The sequence below is a fragment of the Mya arenaria genome, chromosome 12 (assembly GCF_026914265.1).
Source record: "Mya arenaria isolate MELC-2E11 chromosome 12, ASM2691426v1".
Classification (NCBI taxonomy): domain Eukaryota; kingdom Metazoa; phylum Mollusca; class Bivalvia; order Myida; family Myidae; genus Mya; species Mya arenaria.
Genome location: NC_069133.1, coordinates 41,350,494 through 41,364,989, shown reverse-complemented (window position 1 = coordinate 41,364,989; position 14,496 = coordinate 41,350,494). Strand labels below are relative to the sequence as shown.

Sequence of the window (14,496 nt, the reverse complement as noted above, 5' to 3'; positions counted from 1 at the left end):
ATTGAAATTTAGTGTAAAATTAACCATTTTAAATTGTACACAGAAGTAAAGTTCATCCAATATCTTTGATCATTTTCCCTTTACAGAGGAAATATGATGTTAAAGGAACGCCTACGTGTGAGCTACAGCATGCCAAATAAAGTGCTAAGCATATTCCAACATAGAATATTTGTTCAAGTGTTTCTGAAACTTCTTGTAATAATTGAAATGATGATGATGATGATTGTGGTGGTGTTGGCAGTGGTGGTAATTGAACCGATGGTGCTTTTGCTGCTGCAAATTTAATTGCTATCAGCAGCGGTAGTAGCAGCAGATGTGGTGATGATGATGATGATGATGATGATGAAGATGATGATGATGACGGCGACGACGACGACGACGACAACGACGATGACGAAGACGATGGCGATGATGATGATGATGATGATGATGATGATGGTGGTAGTGGTGGCGATGGTGTAGGTGGTGGTTATGGTGGTGGTTTTGGTGGTGGTGGTGATGATGATGATGATCATGGTGCTGCTGCTGCTGCTGCTGCTGCTGCTGCTGCTGCTGATGATGATGATGATGATGATGATGATGATGATGATGATGGTGATGATGATGATGATGATGATGACGACGATGATGATTATTATAATGATTATGATGATTACAATGATGATGAAGCTGTCAATGCTGCACGAGACAAATAAATAATAATACTGTTGATTATGCCATTTACAATAGCACACAATAATCTACCACCAGAGGTCATCTTAACCATTATAATACATCAAACTCGGTAGTCTTGCATGTGTTGTTGCCATGTAAATTCGCAGTTTTCAAGACACCGGTGACAAATTATGTATTGGTTGTTAGGATGGAACCTCACATTAGCGATTCAAGGCGAGTATGGAACATTGGACTGGCGCTCAGAACAGAGAACGCTGATCATTGGAACGCACAGGCAGGAGCGCGGGACGCTTGGGGATACCTCTTGGGAACATCGCTACAGAGCGGCAGTGAACGTTACACGGGAATACAAGGCAGGATTCTGCCATAGTGAAACTACTCGTGCATTGAACAGTCGGGAAGAATTAAATGGAATTAAACATCATCTGAGGTAAATGATTAAGTGTTTACTTTACATGCGAGCTGAGAAGAAAATAATTAAGAAAGTGGATTTTGGAATTAAATTTTCTGGAATGAGTTATAAAAATACGCTTAGCATGAAGGTTGTTTTTGTTTTAATGAAATAAAATAATACAATTTCTTGACAAGACACCTGTGCCATTCTCATGTTACCTAAGGAATTTTGCCATTGCATTAAATAACATGAGTTAATTAATTTGAGCAGAAAAGGGTTATAAATAGGTTTGATAGAGTCTTTTTAAAAACAATACGAGTAAAATATTTTTGCTGAATTTGTCGTCTGTATAACAACCCGGTAATACTTTAAATTAACTAAGATATTGCATTTTGATATTAATTTTCTGGAATAAGTAATAAAAAACGCTCTGCAAAATTAAGGTTGTCAATATTTGTAGAAAATAAAATAATACAATTTCTGGACAAGACACATGTGCCATCCTCATATAACCGTAGGCATTTTCCAATTCTAATAAATAACACGAGTTAATTAATTTCATCAGAAAAAGGTTTGAGATATGTCCATTAGAGTCTATTTTCAAAATAATACGATTAAAATGTTTCTTAACAAATAACTAAGACATTGGATTGTCGAATTAATTTTCTGGAATGAGTTATAAAACACCGCTCTGCAAAATTTAGGTTGTCATTATTTAAGGAAAATAAAATAATACAATTCCTTAACAATACGCATGTACCATTCTCATATTACCTAAGGCATTTTGCAATTGTATTAAATAACACGAGCTAATTGATTTTAGCAGAAAAGAGGGTTTTGAATAAGTATATAAGAGTCTATTTTCAAAACAATACGAGTAAAATATTTTTACTCAATTTGTCGTCTGTATCACAACTCTGTGATACCATGAAATAACTAAGACATAAATAAGACATTAGATTTTGGGATTAGTTTTCTGGAATGAGTTACAAAAAACCGCTATGCAAAAGAATATAGTAAAAAATACAATTTATTGACAAGACATATGTGCCATCCTTATATTACCTAAGGCATTTTGCAATTGTATTAAATAACACGAGTTGATTTATTTTATCAGGAACAGGTTTTAGATAAATCTTTTATAGCCTATTTTCAAAATAATACGAGTAGATTATTTTTACTCAATTTGTCGTCTGTATCACAACTCTGTGATACTATAAATTAATTTAGACATTGGATTTTGGAGTTAAATTCTGGAATGAGTCATCAAAAACCGCTCTGCATTATTAAATTGTCCTTATATTACGAATATAGAAAAAAAAATGCATTTTTGACAAGATACATGTGCCATTATCTTATTTTGAAATTGTATTATGTAAAGCGAGCTAAAATCATTTGAGCAGAAAAAGGTGGTTTTAAATAAGTATATTAGAGTTTATTGTCAAAACAATGCGAGTGAAATAGTTATACTAAATTTTTCGTCTGTATAACAACCCGGTGCTACTTTAAAACTTCAGTGGTTATTTTTTTTTTTTAAACGAACTGCATTAATAATTTACTATAGCTATTTGTTCCAAAGCTGTTACGGATGTGTTGATATTTCTTTGATGTAACATAGAAATTATTCAACCGAAGTAGCGATGGTATCTTTCGACATAAAAGAGATTTTATTTTCCAAAGCAACCCCTGAATGACAGGCGTTTGCATGAATGGCCAATCTAATTACTTAAAACTATCCTATTTCCATAATTCATGCAACTTATACTAATGATATCTACGGAATGCCGTTAGGGCCATCGCCTGTGAATGTGTTGATCTGAAACGCGATACTCGAAAGTAAGATAAGGAAACGCGAATTCACGAAACTACGATGGTGAAAATGCAATAGTACGATGATGAAAACGCGACATTACGATGATGAAAACGCGATAATACGACAGTACGATGATGATAATACGATAAACTATCGTACGTGTTTTCACCATCGTACTGTCGCGTTTCCATCACCGTAGTTTGGTGGTTTCGCGTTTTCAACATCGTAGTATCATACTTTCGTATTTTCATCATCGTACAGTCGCGTTTTTGTCATCGTACTCAGATCAACACATTCACAAGCGATGGCCATAACGGCATTCCGTAGATATCAGGTGACGTTTTATGCAATAGTTAGATGACATGAATTAAATTCTTAATGCATAAGAATGGGCTGATTGAACGTAGCGAATGAGCTCTTCTTATTCATTAAGAAATTATTTCAGGTCATCTAAATGTCTTAGAACACTACCTCATTGGCTGATACATTGACAATACAGAATCTGATGTAGGGAGTGTGTATCGGATGAGTGGCAGTAAGCGGACCTTTAAACACCCGCGAAAGGTGACATTCTTAATGATTAAGTCTAGTACTTAATGATTGCCTATTTGCAATTTCATTGGCCTAAAATGTAGGTTGTATTCTAAAGAAAATGTGGTAAATAGGACACTCCTAATAACTATCGTATCTTACAGTCACTTTATCGAACTGGTTAATCCGATTAGTTATATCATTCATTTCGAAACTAATTGTTCCATTAATTAAGAAAGACAAAGTGCGATTGAATGTGCAAGTAACAATTCCAATTTAAAAAAAAAAGATAATTTAAGACAATCCTTTACTTAAATTCTTGATTTTACGATGTTTGGTCGAAATCCGGCTGGTTTAAGAGCCCCAATTTCGCAGGAACTTTCCTTGGTCGTCTCGCGATTTCTACATAAATCACTGATTTATTCCGAAGTATGTGCGCACATCTGAATTTCAATGGTTCAACTCAGACGAGAATTAACATTCAGAATAAACAATTTTCTGCCTAGCACGGAACGTTGCTTTGACGACAATGTTATCAGAAAGGTCATGCATATTTTAATTTCTATGAATAAAGTTCAGAAGACGTTTTTGCCCAGAGTGTAATATATAGGAGCGTTTTTTCATTGTCTTTTCTGAAGGAATTTTTGGCCCAAGTTTTTCGCTTTGATGTAAGTTTTCTTGCACGTGTCGAACACATAGGGGCTATCTTATCAAAGCACGTATTGTACAATCGCTTTTTCGAGAAATTATATTATCAACTTAAAATAACGAAAATCTTAATTTAGACAAAATTTGTATGATTTTTCAACTAACATTTTTTAACAGTTGGTATTTCGTCCTTTTTTTGGCCGATATTTGGCTCAATTTTCTTCCTGAAAAAGTAAATAGGTTTCCTCTATCCAAGTAAAAAATCAACCTATTCATTTTTTTGGAGGAGCATTTATCTCTTAACATTTAGCAGTTGTAACAATATGGTGTTATTCATGAACATTACCCTAGGTTTGTTGAGCAAAAGGGTGGGAAACAAGTTGGCCATTATATAAATCATGTTAGTAGTTGTTAGTAGTATTCCCCTTTTTCTGCCAAAATAACGCTATTTCCCTTATCGAAAGACCTCGCCACCATTCCCTTTAAATTAGAAAAAAAAACTGCTTAACCAATTTTTGACAGTTAATCATTATTCAACAAAAAATCTTCATCTAACGTTATATCGTGGTACGCTCATGAAAATGTGAACTCTTTCTTACAAAATAAGATAAATACGGAAGCTAAACTTCATCGTGGTATATATGAAAACTACAGTCGAGCACATTCGATGAAATTCTGTTATGAAGCGATTATGGCATATCTTTTTCTGCTGTCAAGTGGTTTATGTAACCTAAAGTAAGCTAAAATAAAAGAATATTGTTTGGAATATCATACATACACAAGCTATAGAAAAAACACATAATGTAATGGGCGTTAACTTTAGTTTGTCTGGGTTTTAATAGTTTTAAATCCTCGAATAAAAAAATGCCGTCAAAATACCAGGAAGTTTCTTTGATCGTTTCTAGGCGTGGACAGTGTTTTGTAATTTTGTGCTTCCATTAATATTACGAAGTACTTGAAGCTAAAATAAAAAACGTATTGTTTAAAAATCGTACCTACACGGATATGCTAAACTGTAAAAAAATCCATATTTTTTGTCTCCGTAAATGTGATTTTAACTGGATTTTAGAGGTTTCTACAACGTATTTACATAATAAATTAGATATCAGGACGCCTTCTGCGCCGATTGAAGAGATTTATACATAAATGAACTATATCAATAAAATCACAGGAATGTAAAACCTATTAAGATGTGTACGGATATATGCAATGTTCCTTAACTTCTGATCTTTAGGCTTTGGAGGGATGTGTTGTTAATATGATTGATAAGACGATTTTTTTTAAATGCGTCTTCATTTGAGAGGATCAGTACATTATATTTCACCTTTCACATAATCAGAATGTCAATGGTTCAACAAGTCATAACTAAACAGGGGTGGTATTCAATAAGAAAGAATCTAAGAACGATGTAGCTAATCGCATTTCTCGATATAAATAACGGACCTATATACTTGTCAAAAGAAAGATATAACAAAACAGGGGTGGTTTTTATGCACCAGTTAATAGTAACCACGCCCCCCCAGGTCCGGGGGTCTACCGGGGATAGCCGGGGAAATTGGGCCGTATTTTTACCTTTCAGGTGGCCCCACAGTGCCTGGTGAATGCGGTGGTTTTGTTTTGGCTTTAAATATAGCGGGGAATGGGCCTAAACTAGGGTCCCTGTGATGCTGGGGCATTTGGCGGGGATTTTACCATCTGTTCGTCCCCGCAGGGCGGAGATTTTAACCGGGGTTTGCTGGACCGAAAATCAAAGTCCCCGCTATTTCCCGGACCAGGGGGGCGTGGTTACAATTGACTGGTGCATTAATACAGGACTTAATAGGATCTAAGAACGATGTAGCTAATCGGATTGCTCGATATAAATAAAGGAACTATTAACTTGTCAAAAGAAAGTTATAACACAACAGCGGTGGTATTTAATACTGGTCTTAATAAGATCTTAGAACGATGTAGCTAATCGGATTTCTCAGACCTATGCAGTTACTGAAGTGGGTGATGTATGGCGATACGATTGACTTAAGCTGCATATTAAATACCCAGATCAGACATTCTATATAGAGTTGTACAACGTTCATCGTCTACAGTTCATACACCCATTTCAGATGCTTTTCACTGAACCAGTACATTCTCGTTGACGAGGGTGCTTTCATAAAATGCTCACTATTTCGTACTTTATTCTTAAAATTTTAATATTACTAAAGGGCTCATTTTCAGGGCTCAATTTTGAACCAATTATTCAATAGTTTTGAAATATCAATTTTAACTGTGGGTCTTTATTGTTATTTCGGGTGTGGGCTGCTAGGACTGCATACTTTTATAACCGTTAATCGGAATCTACTATCGGCAGATCGACATAACATTTTAACAACTTCCGAATATATGCGCGCAAATGCGTATCAACTCCAACGCTGTTAGAACTACGGTGGTCAACGACCTTATTTACATTTACATCTAAATAACCTAGTTACCAATCTGTTGTAATAGATACGGAGCTGCGTTCTGCATATCAAGTAGCTTGTTTTTCTTACATTGTTTCCTGAAAACTACAATCGGACCAAGATGCACTGGAAAACTACCAATACTATTATTTCATCAAAATGCTGATCGATTACGGTATTTTTGTAGGGTTTCATGTTTTTAGTACTGATACATAACAAGTAACATAATGTTTTAAAAAAATACACGGTTATAAAGTTTTGCTATGAGCATAAAATTGATTTCATGTTATAGTTATTATATCTGGATTTAAAAGCGTTTCGAACAACAGATTGGGAGGTAAGGGAAGAAACTAGAATCAGAAAATAATATCTGCACGCTTTGACAAACGAACATCCAGCTTATGCAGATGGGGAGTCCCAGACTATCGTACGCAATCGCTATTGTAAAACGACCCAATGTCTGAGGGTTATGGCTTTAAGTGATATTAGTTGTACATGATATCTGCAATCGAGAACAAATTTTAAAATAAACTATGAAAAAACTGGCCAATATATGTATATTTGAAAATATATGAACCCACTTACTATTTGCCATGAAATATGCAATAACTCGCGAGTATTACGACCATAGGTAGGCATTTAAGCGATTCTTTGCATCTATGATCGATGCGAATGAATCCTCCCTCCGTTTCAAAGACAATATTGTACAGTAACATAACGCATGAAAAACACAATGAAAACAGCAGGGCCAAGCCCAGTAGTAAGATAATCAAATATAACATATGTTTTGAGGCACAGGTACGACCTAGTAACATGCAAACTCAAACGCCAGTTGACAAACGCTATGCGAAGTCTTTCCGATTGGTAAACGTATTGAAACGAATTTTAACGAATAATAGACAAAACTTTTATTCGCCACAAATTTTTCAACATGTTCAAAATTTTCCGACAAACAAGACAAATCGCAACGGACGCAAAAGCTCCCAAACGCATCCATACGAACACCATCAACGATGTACAACGTACATAAGCTAATGGGAACGAAGTAAACTCAAGTCCTATTCGCCAGCACACGCGAGTTGACGTCGGGGGGTATTCGCCTATGTGTGAGGAGGCTTTAAGTCCCCAAACGATACTGACAACTCTTGTGTATATAAAAATGACAGCAATGAACACAAGTCAAAAATCTTAACGATAGATTTGTATATATATGAACGTATATGGACGTTCTTACGATTCACTAGGCTGTATACTTCGCAAGTTATCATATGTAAGTATTAGAGTGATTTTATGTTACTTTTTCATAATTAAATACGATATATTTCTCAAATGAACCGTTATTGACTAGTCCCGTGTGATTCTTAATGATATATTTATAGTCTTTATTGCAAAAGAACATTTTTCTAATATATATTGAATAAAATTTAAATACTAATAGCGTATCTTTAATATATGTAAGCGTACGTGTGTGCGTGCGTCCGTCATGCCTGCGTGCGTGCGTGTGTATTATATCAGTGTTCTTTATTTTAGTTCAATCATATTTTAGTTTATAATCAATTTTTATACATTTTATCAATCCTCTCTTTCATGGTGTGATGTATCTTGTTAAAACAATAGTAAAGCTGCACGCTCACGAAATGACCGATTTGACAACTGTTTTCATGTTTTGTCTCAGAATCAGCTGATTTTGGCATCAATGTTTTCAAATCAGTCATATAGGATAACACACAATATAACATTTCTCAATTGTTTGGAAATCTGACGAAATACTCATTTCTCTTAAAATGTAAGTAACGCTTTTACCCATAAAACATCAATTTTCGAGCGTAAATATCAAAATTGCGATCTGATCTTTTATCAGCAGTCTTATATCACCGGTTTTCAGAAATTTGAGCAAAAAAACGGCTCATTCTAAAACAAAAAATAAAAAGTTGCCAAAACGTCAAATCTGTGAGAGTACAGCTTTAATAGCTAATCCAATTTTAAAACAGAAACATGGCTTTGGTTTTTCATACTTATATCCTATTAATGAGTTATCATTAAACTAATTCATTGTTTATGTTACTTATTTCCTCTTGGCAAACACCTCTAATAAGTATAATTTAGTTTACAGTTTGAATTGAAATCAAAAAATATTTTTAAAAGAAACAAAAAATCATAAAGAAAACATTTTTTCGAAGGATTTTATCAAATAATTGAGAAAATAATGTACCTCCAAGTTTCAATTTATCAATGTTTATAGCACAAAAACTAAAGTCAATTGCTGTCACAAATTTATTATAATTATCTTTAATTTCATAATTATATTTATTATTTCGATAAAAGTAATCATCACATCTTTCGCCAAGAATAGTTTGATATAATGTAAGATTAGGTACAAATCATCAACATATTGCCAAATGGCTTATTTTTTTATATAATATATGCTTGAAAAAAAAATCAATACATCATAACTTAATTGTATTTATTGTTTCGATAAAGGCAATTATTACATCTTTCGCCAAAAACGTTTTGATATAGTGAAAGATTAATTAAAAATCATCAACATTTTGCCAAATAGCTTATTTTTTTATAAAATATGCTTGAAAAAAAACCGAATAAACCTTAACTCAATTTGATTTATTTTTTCGATAAAGGTAATGATTACATCTACCGCCAATATTTTTTTATATAATGCAAGATTAAATAAAAATCATCAACGTATTGCCAAATAGCTTTTTTTTATAATATATATGCATGAAAAAAAAATCAATAAATCTTAACTGAGTTATATTTATTGTTTCAATAAAGGAAATCATACAATCCACCGCCAATAACTTTTTGATATAATGCAAGATTAAGTACAAATAATTAACACCTTGCCAAATAGCTTATTTTTGAAATTATATACTTTAAAAAATTCAATACATCTGAACTCACTATATATAAACTTGCTTTATCAAACTCAGGTGTTTGTGCGAAGAATTATCACTGTAGCTTTCTATCTTAATTGTGTTTTAAGGTATTTATTGCTCTTGGTTTGTATGTGCAAACGTATAAAACAAAAACACGGCTTAACATCATTTTTCGTGTTGTTGTAAAACCAGTTTTCATTGCAGTTGAAAACACTGAAAACTTATTAAAAATACCACCTATGAGCGTCGGTTAGAATCCATATGTGTGAACATATGAAAGTATGACCGAGTAGACTGCTTGGAGTATTCGAGTATTTGAAAAACAATTAGTGCTATTTCACTTCAATCGGATCTCCTCGGCCATTTTCCATGGACAACAACCTCGGGTATAAGCCACTACATCTGTAGAGATAGTTCTTTAAATTAACAATATGATGTTAATTAATTGTATTGTTTTAACGTTTAATTTAAAGGGATTTAATTGAAAAAAATGTATTTTGAAAGTTACAAAATGTTAAGTTTGAATAGTGTTTTTAAGTTTTTTCCGGTAGCATTCTCATTATGTTTTTTTAAGAAACAAAAAGATAAAATTGCTATACAATCGGAGTAAAAATTTGTCCCCTTAAAGGGACTGTCTCACAGATGAAAAAATAGCGAAAAAAATAAAATTGTCGAAAAATGACATAAACTTGGCATCGATGTGTTCAATGCATTGAAACTTAATTATTGAAGTACCACATAGTATTCAATTTATTTAAGTTAAGCAGTTATTTCGTATTTTTCCATTAAAAAAGTTACTGGATATGTCTACCGGGTAGAATTCACTCCTTATGCGTGATTGGCTAGTCGGCGTTATCACGTGATATTACCGAGGTAGATTTATAGCTTAATTATGTCAACAGTATTGTCTAAGCCGTGATAGCTCAGTAGGAAAGACGCTAGCCTTCAATTTTGGCGACGCGGGTTTGAATCCGGGCTCCGACAAAAAATTTTTTTTAACTTTTTGGTACTTTTTTTACAATTTTGACATCAAAGCGTAACACACTCTATTAGATAATTGTCCTGAGATTCGTTACAAAGAAACACTTTTTTTGGTGCCAATCTGTGAGACAGTCCCTTTAATATATCATCATAGTAGCGTCAATATTGTGTTAATAAAAATGCATCCAATGCGAAAATCACATAAAAATTCATCAATATATATTAAAGCTGCACTCTCATAGATTGTACGTTTTGACCAAAAATAATTGTTTGTCTTGTAAAAAGCCAATTTATGCTATAGTTCATGGAAATCAGTGATAACAGACTGCTGACAAAAAGTCAGATCGCAGATTTTCATAATTACGTTAAAAAATTGATGTTTTATGTATTTTCTTAAACCGTATGTAACGCTTAAAGCCATAAAACATTAATTTTCAAACGGAAATATGCACATATGTGATCTGATCTTTTGTCAGCAGTCTAATATCACTGGTTTGCAGGTATTTACGCAACTATTGGCTCATTCCAAGACAAAAAATTGAAAAAGTTGTTAAAACGGTAAATCTGTGAGAGTGCAGCTTTTAACATCATAGAAATAATCGCAATATCAATATCTTTAATCACTCACACATCTTTGTATCCTTACGATGGATGGTGTATCTTACTCATGTGACTGTGTCATTTTTGTTAGCAAAACATTACGAAAAGCACACTATGCAGAAACATACAGACACATCAAACAAAAAGAACAAATGAATTGTGCTACAAGTTTTAAAAATATTAGTTGTTTCAGACCATTCAGACTGTGTGCGTGAGAACTTTTAACACATTTCCAATACTTTAACATCGTATGAAAGAAAATAGCTGCGTTAGATAAGACTTGAACATTCTTAGTGAAATCCCATTGCGTATGTCAGTCATGGGATATTAAGTATGAATCCTTCAAAATAGCCCTCCGCCGTGACCCATTAGTAAAGATTGTAACCACTGTTGTATAAAAGTCAAAACACATTAATTGATGGTCATACCTTATGAGAACTATTAAAGATGCACTCTTACTCCCTAATAAGATTTACCACAATTAATACAATTGTTTTAAAATACCAAAAAAGATGGATAAATGTCGAAAACAAAGGTTCTTATGAGGGATTCCGAGTTTAATTCAAAAGACGGGAGAAGAAAACAGGGTATTTCTACTTTATGAGACGATGGAAGATCACAGTAAATCTTTATGCACTCACCAATCATTTAATATTTGTGCGTTTTCAGCAATTAAATACACAGTTACAATCTTGTTATCAGTTATTAATATTTTCCATAAATGCATTATTTAGTAAGTAGTTAAAGGTTTATCAATCAAAATTTAAGTTTGTTATACATGTGTATGTATTGATTTTGAATAAAAGTGTCACTTTTTTGACAACAAATCAATGAAATAGTAAAACCCGTTATGTGAACATGACATTGCCAACGGTTTAGGCGATGGTCGTTAGCGTCGTCACGTACTCTGAGAATGTAATTGAAAATTATAAAGGACTTCATTTCCCAATTTTTAGATATGTATCAAAATATTTTAAGAAACACATCAACCATTTCTTCACGTATATACCATGCCGGTCTTTGAGTCTTATACGTAAATTTTAATCCAAAAACAAATCATACACTGCCAGAGCATATTTGATATTGTTTAAGATGGAAACCTTATTTTTCTGCAAAATATTACAGTGACATCTTGGCATACTGAATGGTCATTTTCCGAAGAATTTATATTAATTATTTCAAAACAAATTGCTGTATTTGTACCGTAAGATATAGTGAGGATGGATTTACATTAAGGCAAACTAAAATCCATGATATTATGATGCCTAGCGCATGTTCTCCCAACAATGTAGGTACCGACGAAATACGTTAAAAAGACTCGCCTTGTTGGTATACAGATTACAGCCAGAAGATTCTGTTAAGATGCGAAGCGATTTTGGAAGATCTATTCTGGACTTTAACGTTACCAGAAATAAGCACAAAAACAAGCGTTTTTAGATATCACACATATAAAACAAAAATTAAACTAAAGGGAAATAGATGCTCAGGGGCGGATCTAGGATTTGACGTAAGAGGTGTGTATAAATTAATGGCGTAAGCTTTTGAATTGCGCCCTTCTTTCACTATCGAAATTTATTTTGTTAAAAGAGTTGGCAGGGCGCTTCTAGCCCACAATGTTGCATTTTAGGCATAATTAATTACTATTTTCTATTATATTGAAACAGTAAGTAAACTTGTACGCCCCCACCCCCGGAGCCGCTTGTGATGTTTTTATTATTTTGTTTGAGTTTTGAATTATTTAAACACCTTTCAACCTCAGTAAGGTATGCCATCAAGACATTAAAATGTTTTCTACAATCTTTCAAGTCATTGAAGGTGTTTGTGAGCTCTTGTTTTCACTTGTTTAACTTAAAAAGACAGATAAAAGATGGTAAAATAAAGTTGTAGCTCAAATAAAACAATTTGCTTTATTTCTTAATTGTACATACAAGGCAAAACATTTTTTCATGATCATTTTTTTAAATAGTAAAAAAACTATATTTGCAATTTTTGTAAAACCTTTCTATTGTAACAAAATATGCTTTCAAAATATCAGAACGCTTTCTTCTATGTTGCAATTTAATAATGGATGAACTATGTACATCCTCCATCGACTCAAAGAAATATAAAAGCTATTAAGATGCACCCAGAAATATTCAAGATATCATAACTTTTCATTGTTTATGCATTAGAGTGATTTATGATGTATTATGATTGATGCGACAAAGATTAAATTTAAACATTCGCCCTCAACCTAAAACAAATGTTAAACAGGCTTATTACATCATATTCCCGTTACTCAAATTAAAATGTTAATGGACAGAAGGGAGGCAAGAATTGTTATTCAGAAAATACCGCAGAATGTTTCGTTGACAACAATTCTTTAAAGTAACTCGCTCATGGTTTGTAAAATGCACTTTTTATTTACGATATAAAGTGTAGCAAATCATAAGGAGTGTTAAAACAATAATAAGAAAAGCTGGGACCCTTCAGCAAATGTTGGTATTTGGCCAAATATCGTCTTTAAAGACCACAATTTTCATTAGATTTTTATAACGCGATTGAAACGGCTGTGGTTTTGCGTGATTGGTTGACTGACATTAACACGTGATGTTATCAATGCATCATTAACATGTCAAAATATTTCCAACTTTTCTTTAAGTCCCGATTGCAATGAGGACTAGCGGGCTGTTTTCTAATTATTTCTTGATTACCGGCGGGGGCTCAAACCCAAGTAAGACCAAAGTACGTTTTATCCTATAACTGTATTTGTGTTGCAATTTCGATATCATAGAGTAAAACAATGATCAAATAAGTGTTTCAGATGAGTTACTGGGAAATCCATTTTTTGGCCCAAAAACATGAGCGAATCACTTTAAGCTATGACACAGTAGGCCGATTGTTCAGAAGTTAATAAAGGGATTGAGAGCATCGCTTTTAACGTTGAAACCTGAAATGAATGCTGATTTGCTCGCATAATTAAAGATAAACAAGAACAATAATCTTAAAAGTTGTAAGATTAAACACAGCAGATCACAACAGAATCGATTAAACTTCCAAAATAGTACTGCTGGCCCCAATATCACGAAAATACTTAAGTCAAATCTTAAACTCAATCTCAACTCATTTTACCATATAACATCAACATTTATTGAAAATAATATATGTTTTTACATATTTTTAAACCACATGCTTTCATTGAATATGTTGATTAAAAACCTTTTGACAAAATTCCAAAGGAATAATATTCTGCAGCCAAAAATGTACTTGAGTAAAATTCATTGCCTTTTAACAATAGCTCAAGTATATTATTTGCTGTAGAATAAGTTTTCTTTGAAATATAGTCAAAATCTCTCAAAAACACATTCTTTGAGACAATAAGCTTTCAAAAAGTATAAAAACATGCAAGATTTTGAATAATATTTTGCTTTTATGTGGTTAATTGAGTTGAGATTGAGATTGAGATTTGACTTAAGTATTTTCGTGATATTGGGGCCAGATTTTAAAGTAAACAACATTGACGTTAACAACGTTAACGTTGTA

The 14,496-nt window shown here is 32.9% G+C and overlaps 1 protein-coding gene across 1 annotated transcript in view; it reads left to right on the top strand.

Moving 5' to 3' along the window:
• The first annotated feature begins 945 nt into the window (after nucleotides 1-945).
• The window catches only part of LOC128212139 (G-protein coupled receptor dmsr-1-like), a 51,071-nt gene continuing 37,520 nt past the window's right edge, over nucleotides 946-14,496 (top strand). The window contains exon 1 of the mRNA XM_052917429.1: nucleotides 946-1,105. The gene's annotated coding sequence lies outside the window, so the exon portion shown is untranslated. The remainder of the gene's footprint in view (nucleotides 1,106-14,496) is intronic.